Genomic DNA, 11,000 nt, shown 5'->3' with positions numbered 1-11,000 from the left:
AAGCCCCAGCACCTTAGCCCAAAGATTCCTGGAAATTATAAACTCAAATGCTATGGAACAACTAGTCACCACTCCCACAAGAGGGGACAACATACTAGACCTGATCATTACCAACATGGGGACTCTATGCTTCACACCAGAAGTATATCCCTCATTGGTAAGATCAGACCATAAATTAATTTCACTGAATGTCCACATCCCAACCCCACTCCCAGCCCAGAAAACCACAGTGAAAAACTTCTCAAAAGTGAACTTCTCACTTCTCAAAACCAAAGTGAAATCCTTCAAGGCCCCAGGGCCAGTGGAAACTACAGCCCAAACTGCAGAATCCTATATAAATGCATTCTACGGACATCTCCAGGAATGCATGGATCATGCTATCCCAATCAAAACCAAGACCCAATCATCCAAAGGCAGGCGTCCAGTCTGGTGGACCCCTGCCATAAATAAACTGTACAACAGAAGGAGGAAGCTACTACATGATAGAGCAAAATCCCTAATAGGGAAGGCATCTCTGATCAGTACTAGCGATCCGTCATAAAATCCTCCAAGGCCAGCTTCGAGTGAAATATTGCACAGGACACCAAAGACAATCATAAGGCTTTTTTCAGTTATGTTAGAAACCTGGGATGCAGCTCCCAGACTTGTTCTGAGTTGATTCTAAACAACAAAAAATACACTGAACCCACAGACATCGCCAATATCCTGGCAGACAGGTTCAGTGCAAACTTCTCCACCCCCTCCCCCCCAAAAGAGCAAGTATCTATCCCAGCAGAGGGATGCCTCCCAAACATCTCAGATGCTCAGGTGAAGGCTGCCCTCTCCAAAGCAAAAAACACTGTTTCCATGGGACCAGATGGCATCCCAGGTTGCGTCCTACATGAACTACAAGAGGAACTAATCCCTCAGATAAAACAGCTATACAATCTTAGCCTCACTACAGGATATGTGCCCACAGAATGGCGTACAGCAACAGTGGTCCCACTCCACAAAGGTGGAGCCTCTACGGACCCTGAAAACTATCGCCCCATAAGCCTGACTAGCTTAGTCTGCAAGGCTATGGAGAGGATCATCATGGAGCTCATAAACAAAGACATTGGGGACCTACAGACACTAGATCCTACCCAGTTCGGCTTTGTCAAGGGCAGATCCTGCCTTTTGAACCTGGTTGACTTCTTTGAAACAGTCACCAAAGCCATAGATGAAGGGAAGGTAGTCCACGCAGCCTATCTGGACCTTGCAAAGGCATTTGACACAATACCCCACTCGGGCATCATAGACAAGCTATCCAGCTTAAATATAAACCCCTATGTCACAAGATGGGTCGCAAACTGGCTCAAAGACAGAACCCACAGAGTGAGAGTTGCTGGAGCCATGTCAGACTCGAAACCGGTCACATGTGGCGTCCCACAGGGTTCTGTCCTGGGACCACTCTTGTTCGGTATATACTTTTCCGAGGTACAGGCAAACATGGGAGGACTATGGCTCACCAAGTTCGCAGACGACTGCAAACTGGGTGCCATAATCAACTCTCCAGCTGACACAAACATCCTTCAAAAAGGTCTCACAGAGACAGATAACTGGTGCCAGCGCCATGGTTTAAAGCTAAATGCCAAAAAATGTATAGTCATACCCTTTGGCAAAAACAATGTGCCCACAAATTACCACATAGGTGGAAACCCATTAAGTACAGAGAAAGTTATTAGGGACCTGGGGACCCAAGTTGATAGCAATCTCTCCTTTGAAAACCACATTGCCAAAGTGGTTAGAAAGACCTTCTACATAGCCCACCTCATCATGAAGGGTTTCACATCTAGATCAAGAGAGGTAATCGTGCCCCTTTATTCATCCCTCATCAGGCCCATCATAGAATACAATGCCCCTTTTGGGATGTACCTTACCCGACACCTGAAGCAATTAGAAAGACCCCAAAAGTATCTCACCAAGAGGATCAAGGGTCTCAAACAGATGCCATATGCTGCTCGGTTAAAAAAACCTCCAGCTCTGCTCAGTTGCATACCGCCTACTTTAAGGCGATCTATGCCTGACATACAAAGCTATGTCAAATCCATAATTAATGGACATGCTCCACCTCAGTAAATCTAAATACCTTAGAGCCACACGCTCAAGGGACTTGAACCTCAGCACAGAAATAAATAGAACTTGCTGGAGGGACAGGTTCATAACCCAGAGGCTCCCTTCGCTCTGGAATAGAATTCCAGTTCATGTGAGGCAGAGCACCTCACTGAATCTCTTCAAGAAGAATCTCAATAAGTGGATGGGGGATCGTAGGTTTGTCCCAGGGATTACTCCCGTGTCACTATTAGACAGAGGCACAGTAAACTAAACCTTAAAAAGGGCACAGTATACTCAAATCAAGGGGTGGCGTAAGCCATACAGAATCGGGCTAGGCTTATAATTGCCCCAGGGCAGATAGCCTAGTATGAACCTATGAACCTATGAAGAGAAAACATGGTAAAATAGGGGTGTTATGAGTAGCAGTGTCACCACACAGTAAGGGGTACTCAGCTGGGTGATCTTCTGTGTGGAATCTACATGCCCTTCCCATGTTCATGTGGGTTTTCTCTGCTACTCCTGTTTTTCCCAATATCCTAAAAGATATGCAGTAGACAGACTGGTAATACTAAGTAATCTGCAGATGAGCAAATGGGGGATATGAAATAAGGAAGAAAGGCATTGAAATAAATCTACTTTGGTTCCCTACTTGACTAGTAATCTCTGTAGAGAAAGGCACTGAATGTTCTCCAAAGTCAATAAAGATGAAGGATGTTACCTAAAAACACTGGGTAGAAAGACAGAATGTTTTGTTTGTCAGCCAGCTTTGAGAAAAGCACTGTTTGTAATAGAACACTGAACCTGTTGAAATGAACTTTGGAAAAAACATAACAGTACATAACAAAAGTTTGCTTTCATTGGGCACCTTGTAAAATCTGTCGTGTTCCTTGGAAGCTGAGGACTGAGAATCAGGGGCCATAGAAATTGCTGAAAAGGTGTCCAGGAGGGTAGCCAGAACAGGGAGAACAGCAGAAGGGTTGGGAGACTCCATATGAAGATGCTAATAATACCTTTCTGGATGACAGAAACTTGAGAACAATCCCACTTAAAGAAAGAATTCCAGCATATGGATAACAGTGTCTCCAAAGGGGAGTTCCTGTAAAGGGAAATCTGGTCTAACAGAATCCTCTTTCTCTGAACCATAGTCTGGGGGGGGTTGAGAAGAGTAGGCTAAGGGTTTTACCCAGAATCCTGATCCTCATCACAGGAATCCAGTTCTCTGGGTCTTTTAAGAGGAGTGGAAGACCAGGGAGGAGCAAGCACAGACAACCCTTGAGGAGGATTTAAAATTATTAAAGCATTAAACAACCCCTAAGTAAAATTCTGCCATTCTCATTGGGGATCCTGAACTGCTTGGGAAATATGCTTGATTTTGTTTCTTCTTCTTCTTCTGTGGGACATCTGCAGGAAACACCCTAAGAGGGTCAGACCCTTGGCAACACTCCATAAGCATTGTAGGGGACACCTCTCTCACTAAAATCTGCTCCTCAGATATTATCAGCAGAGGTTCCCCTCAATATCTGCAGCAAATGTTGGTAAAGACTCCGAGGACTTGGGAAAGATGGATCCATGCTGGCCTCCAACCGGGTCGTGACAAAGGAATCTGAAGCAACCACCAGACAATCCTCCGGGCTTAGACTAGTCTCAAGAGAGACATATGGGGGAGGCTGGACAGTAGCTGTATCAGACCTAAGTTTTTTTGGCCTTTTTCTTAGGAGGCATCTGACCATCAGGATGGGAAGACTTCTCCATAGTACCTTGAGCCAACAGCTTAAGACATTAGTTTTCAAGGTAAATATATAAGGAGGAGAGACGACTATAAAAGGTCTTGGGGACAAAAGCTTGGCAGACAGAACACTGCATAGGGTCATGGGAAGCACCCAAACAAAAGAGTTACTGGTCATGATGGTGTTTATGGGGAATCTGCCTCCCACACTGATATTTTCCTTTTCTGGATGACATGAAACCAATCAATACTAATGAATAAGGAAGATAAAGAGAAATCCCAATGAGGCACATATCTGAAAAAATAGCTCGGTAACCAGCATAGAACAAATGCATTCAGACTGACATTCAGTGAAGATGTTTGGACTGGCAGCAAAGAAGTTCTGAATGTGTGAGTCCATACGTCCTTTATGTCCTATGGCTTGCATGGGGAGCATATGTGTGACATATGGCGCCTGTAAGTACTAAAGGCTTTGGTACACTGGCTGGATGTTGGACTATCCTTGGAAAGAGATCTCTTCAGTTATGAAAACTGCAACAGTGATATGGAAGGATATATACTGAGATCAATCAATGTACCACTGGGTAAGGAAATACTCAGAGGGACTGCAGCCTTGGACTTAGTACATATTTCCCTGTTCGCACTAAGTCTTGCTGATTTCCACTGAGATCTTGGTATCAGATATATTTTTTGAGAGTATCCAAGCATTTTAACTACATTAGTTCTAATTTATGCAATTAATAATCTCCTAGTCTATTCTTGCAACAGTGTGCAATTGGTCTGCAGATGATTAAAATTCAAAGAAAGAAGACAGAAGGTATGAAATATGAATGCATTAATCACCCAAGATGGCATGAAAATGAATCTCAAGGAGCAAAATGTGCAGTTCAAGAACCTTAGCAAATTATACTACTATATTAAAAGGCAGAAGTAAAATTTGAAAGTACTCACTAAAAAGTACAAATGCATGGACAACGTAATACTAATCAGTAATGATGTTGAACATCATGCAGGAATAAAATGTAACTCTCAGGTACTGTCAAAAACCACAGAGGAGATCAAATCAATGCATCCTGCATAATTTTAATGACAAGTAAATGACAGATCACTACTGGGTACAATGGCAACTATTACAAATGGTGTGCAGTAATCCACCTATGACAGATCATGAACGTAGGGCATGATTCATGCTATGGAAACAAAGCTCTACAAAGCCCTGGACATCCTTTCCAAAGGAGTCTTTCAGAAGCCACTGGGTGATGCCCTTGGATGTCCCCTGGTCTATGCATCCTTAGTCCTTGACCAGCAGAGACATCCTTGACCACTGCTCTGCTTCAAGCTTTAATATGGTGAAGAATGTTAAGTGGTTCTTCTGGATACATAAGAAAAGATACTCCATGAAGGGTTTGTTCTTTCTCTAACACTTTGTTATTACTGTTATTCAACAATTACCGTATTTACAAATCATAAAATGACAGGAATTCATTCACTCTCATGTTCCCTTTATTATAATTTTACAATCTAACTGCATTTATCTTGCTACAGAAGTGTTCTTCCTTTGCTCACTCAGTTGCATAACTCTACACTTCTTGGACACCAGTATAAACACTTCTCATTTCATAGGACTGCAGATCACCACACAGACATATAAATTATTATTTAATTTAGTATATAATGTGACTGAGGTAAAAAAACTAGATTTATCACTTTTCCACACAACCGGCATTATTAAATCTCGTTAACTACCCCATTTACCCAAAATATCCATTAATGTATACGTTCAACTTCTTTTTTATCACAATCCACTATAATCTATACTCTTGTCCACTAATCAGGATACTGTTAACCATATTGGCCATTTATTCATAAATGTAAAACTTCCTAGTCACTTTCTGAAAACCTTTAATCAGCCGTACGCATTTAATTGCCATATAACATCTTAGCACTGAAAACTCCACCTAACTTCCATGTATTGTTCTTTTTTATGTAGTTCCAATTTCTGGCTATATCCAGTTTATACCATACTGCAGGTACCCAAAGCCCATGAATTTCTGTGATCCAATTATCAATTTAAGAGTAACACTTTACCACTCAGTCCTGTGGGCATCAACTTATCAATACATAACCAAATCATACAAACTGTAACACTCCACACACTTTCATCAACTTTATACTTGCGCATTTCATCAGTTTGTATCATGTCCCTGCTTTGTCTAAGACATCACCTTGTACTCGCATTTTCCTAGCCACTAGGAGAGCTTACCTCCATTTCTTAACCTGTATTTCTTAATCACCATACAAAGCAATCAAGTCTAGTCAGATACAGCACAGTTAACCCAACAGGTACAAGCCCTACACATTTCACACCTTCCATAATCCACATGTAATTATCACAGCATCTACAACCTCTCATTTAGTTTATATTTATGCACCTCACTGGTCTATATCATAACCCTGCTTTGATGAAGGAATCACACTGTCTACCCAGCAGTGGAACCGAAAGGGGTTAAAGTAAAGCTTTTTATCACTTCTGTTATTCCAAATGATTTGAACATGAAACAAGGTCTCCATTCATTCAGCCTGACTGATATAAATCTTATTCACTTGACATCTTCCACATTTTTAAACTCATATTCTGTCATCATATACACAACATGCCATGTTCTTACAATCATATTCTGTCATCATATACACTATGTCCCATTCTTTCAACCATATTCTGTCATCATATACACGTCCCATTCTTACAATCATATTCTGTCATCATATACACTATGTCCCATTCTTCCAACCATATTCTGTCATCATAAACATGTCCCATTTTTACAATCATATTGTGTCATCATATACACAACCTGCCCCATTCTTACAATCATATTCTGTCTGCTCAACTCCTGAGAGACTTGCTTGGCTACAAACATCTGCATTACAAGCTGAAGCTAAGTGAAACTTGCAGTAGTGAATTTTAGTCTTTTGTTAAATACAAACTTGCAGTTTTAAAAGTACTGTATTTTCATTTTTTTCTGTTTCCTAATTGTGTGTTTCTGAACAGTGTGCTGTGTGACTCTCTGCAGTTAGTTCCCCACCCACCCTTCCTGTTCTTGTGTTGGTATTATCGTATTAGTGTTGGTGGCTCTGGAATTGCCTGCCCTTCCTGTAAGTCTGTATTAGAATACTCCTCCTGGGTCCATCTCATTTGCTCACTTAATTGAGTACAGTGAGATCATATTCTGAGTCTAGTGTTCACTCTACAAAAAATAAAACATTTTTTTTGCACTTTATTCATTTGCTTTTACTGTATTTGTGTTTCCTTCTACTTTATTTTGCTTTTCTTAAAAGTACTCAATTTTATTTATTCTTCTGCATTTATTACTGCTTGGTCGTAGCCTGATTAAATTGTAACTCTTACTCTAAGTCTTTTGGTTTAAGCACTTGGGCTTCATACAGGCTGTTTTACATTAAGAAGGTTTGTGGTCTGCACTGTTGTGGCAGGACAGGTAGCTTATATCCTTCTAAGCTGGGAATTGCTGATTGAAGGCCCAGTGTCTGCTATTCTAAAAGTGTATTAGTTCTGGCTTAAGCACTTGGGCTTCAGGCTAGTTATTCTACATTAAGAAGGTTTGTGGTCTGCACTCTTGCGGGAGGAGAGGCTGGATTCTACCCTTCTGAGCTGGGAATTTCTGGTCACAGGCTTATTGTGACTGCTTATTTGAACTGTTTCTTTCTGAAATTGGTGCGCCTTGTTGCTGTAGCACAGACCAGATTCAGGCCTGCTGAGTATAGCTTTGTTTGTATAACTTGAGCACTGATCCAGGCCATCTTTTTTTGAAGAAGGTTCCCCTGCACCCTAGTAAGCAGGGGTGTGCAGTTAGAAATTGTCTGATTGAAGACTGCTGGAACAGGGCTCTGTTTTGAGGTTTTTTTCTGGTTAATTGGTTAACTTGTTTAAATCAATCTGTTTGTTTTCTATTGTTTTATATATATATATATATATATATATATATATATATATATATATATATATATATAATTGCACTTTATTCATCTGCTTTTACTGTATTTGTGTTTCTTCCTACTTTATTACTGGGGGCATTGACTACAACTCTGATCTGCGATATATAACAATAAGTATCCTTTTCTGTGCTTTTAAACTGTTTTTTTGAGTGTATCTGCTTTATTTTCTGAAAAAAAAAAAAAAAAAATATATATATATATATATATATATATATATATATACTTGCTTCCCGCCTTTCTAAGCTAGTATAGTCCAGTTTTCAGGTTAGTGCTGAATTCAGGGCTGTGTTACAAATCTCTGTGTTTCCCACACCTTACTTGGATAGAAGGAAGTTTCTCTGTTCACCTGTGAGAGAGGGGAGCTTTGAGCAGCCTATCTATCCCTGGAGGAGTGGTTTCAGCCCAGATATTAGTAGTTTATTGGCCATTTTGGGCTAATTTCTATCTCTTTCATTTCCCTGCTATAAATACCATATTTGCCCGGTTTTGCGTGCCGGGCAGCGTCGGTTAGCTAGGGTAAAACTATTCCAGGCTCCACAAAGTCTCCTCTTCAATTTTTCCCTTGGAACTAGACAAACTTTCAACTTAAGCATTCAAGCCATTCCTTTTTCAGCCCGGCACTTACTCAAAACTTATATCAAGCACTTATAAACCCTAGCACTAGACCCTCCTGTACCATACAGAAGGACAAGACTCTCTATTCGACCTTACCAGCCATCCAGTAAAACAGTTCACTGTACCTATCCAGGCATGTCCAAAGGGCAGTTTCAGGTGTACTCTCCAGTCCAACTGGTGAATCTGGCCATTTTGAGGCAATGGTACAACTGCCTCATGTACACAGACAACCCCCTCCTCCTACCACCAAACACTAATACATGTGAGAGATGCAGTTATACAGCCAAACTAGAGGCTAAGCTCTCTCAACCCAAGACTGGATCAGACAGCCAAGAGGAGAAGGGAAATACTTGCATAACACCACCAGTCTTACATAGACCCATTAAACCAGCACCGGCAAAAAACACACATAAATACATGGAAACATACTTGGAGGCTCTAAATAAAAATCTGCAAAACCAACAGAGACCTCCAAAGCAAACATCCAAGAAACCTCCACCCCCCCCCCAACACAAACCATGAAACACATACTTCACAAAACCGGTGTGCCATGCAATCACAGCCCTTAAGGCAAAATAACATACCCAACATACTAGTAATTGATGACTCTATAGTCAGGCACACTGACGTCCCACTCACTAGGCTGAATAAGGAGAAGGTTACTGTAAGCTGCATGTCAGGTGCCAGGATCCGTCACATAACACAAGCACTCAGGTCACTCCAGAACAAGTACAAATATGACTCTGTCATTGTCCATGTTGGTGTGAATGACCTGAGCTGTGCCTCCCTGGACTACATGAAAGGAGACATGGAAGAGCTCTCTGATCACATAGCACAGGCTGGTATGACCCTGACCCTGAGTAGCATCCTGCCCTCACCAAGAATGATACCATGGTATAAAGAAAACATTTTTGATTTCAACAATTGGCTAAGTTTCTGGTGCCATTCAAAGGGGATCCGGTGTCTGTCCACCTGGGATGACATGCTCGACAAGCCACGCTGCTTCGCTAGAGATAGCTTGCACCTGTCACCCTTAGGCTTTTGAATAATTGCCAAGGCTCTTGCCACCCCCATAGTGCCTTTTTTAGGCAAGGCTCAAAAGACAAACCCACCGCTGTAAACAGCACAACTAACAAAAAACTGAGGGTAATGCTACTCAATGCCAGAAGTCTAAACCTCAAAATGCACGCACTCGAGGCACTCCTCAGTATGGAGAAAATCGATATATGTGCAGTAACAGAAACCTGGTTTAAGGCTCCAGAGAGCACCCCAGCACTACCAGGCTACAACTCATACCATACATTTTGGCCACAGAACCCAAACTGAAATACAAAAGATGGGGGCGTATCCATATTCATCAAGGATACCCACACCTCCAGGTTAGTGGCACAGCACGATGCTTCAGAGATCATCCACATGCAACTAACAATGGGCAAAACTGCAATTCAAACTGTATCTTGCTACAGATTACCCACCATGTCCCAGGACCCCCATTCCGCATTTCTGGAAACACTGGAAAACATAAAGGTCTTACCAAACACCCTAATATTGGGTGATTTCAATTACCCAAACATTAACTGGGAGAACTACTCAGGTACTAACTCCCTTGCCCAACTTTTCCTAGAATTTATAAACTCAAACGTCCTGGTTCAACTGGTCAATACTCCCACCAGAGGTGACAACATATTGGACCTGGTCATCACCAACATGGGCGACCGGTGTTCCACACCAGAGGTCAACCCCTTGCTGGTTAGATCTTACCATAAACAAATCACTTTGGATATCCATATTCTGCCCCCACCCCGGACAAGAAAGCCACCATAAAAAACTTTTCAAAAGCAAACTTCACGTTACTTAAGACCGAGGTGGAAAGTTTCAAAGCCCCCATGCTGAAGGATAACACTGTCCAAGCTGCAAAATCCTTTACTAATGCATTCTACAGGCAGCTACAAGAATGCATGGATCATGCCATCCCAAGCAAAACCAAGACTCACTCCTCCAAGAAAAGGAAACCACTCTGGTGGACTCCTGCCATAAACAAGCTATACAATAGAAGGAGGAAACTAGTACAGAAAAGAGTAAAATCCCAAGAAGGGAAGACATCCCTGATCAGTATCAGCAAGAAACTATGATCCCTCATAAAATCATCCAAGGCAAGCTTTGAAAGAAAAATTGTGAAGGACTCCAAAGATAACCACAAGGCATTCTTTAGCTATGTCAAGAATCTAAGTGGCAATGCTCAGATCTGCTCAGAGTTAGTGCAGAATGGCACAAAACGCACTGAACTGACCTATATTGCCAACATCCTGGCAGACAGGTTCAGCGCAAACTTCACCCCCCTCTCACCCCCAAAAGAGCCCATAACCATACCAGAAGAATGTAAGGTCCCTGAAATCACAGACACTCAGGTTAAAACAGCTCTCTCCAAAGCCAAAAATACAGCATCAATGGGACCAGACAGTGTCCCAGGCTGCGTCTTACATGAGCTCAAAGATGAACTAACCCCTCACCTAAACACACTGTTCAAACTCAGCCTCTCCACAGGCTACATACCCATAGAGTGGTGCAC

This window comes from Protopterus annectens, chromosome 7.part0 (assembly GCF_019279795.1).
Source record: "Protopterus annectens isolate FY-2018-M chromosome 7.part0, PAN1.0, whole genome shotgun sequence".
NCBI lineage: Eukaryota > Metazoa > Chordata > Ceratodontiformes > Protopteridae > Protopterus > Protopterus annectens.
The sequence above is the reverse complement of the archived record's forward strand: the minus strand, read 5'-3'. Positions refer to the sequence as shown.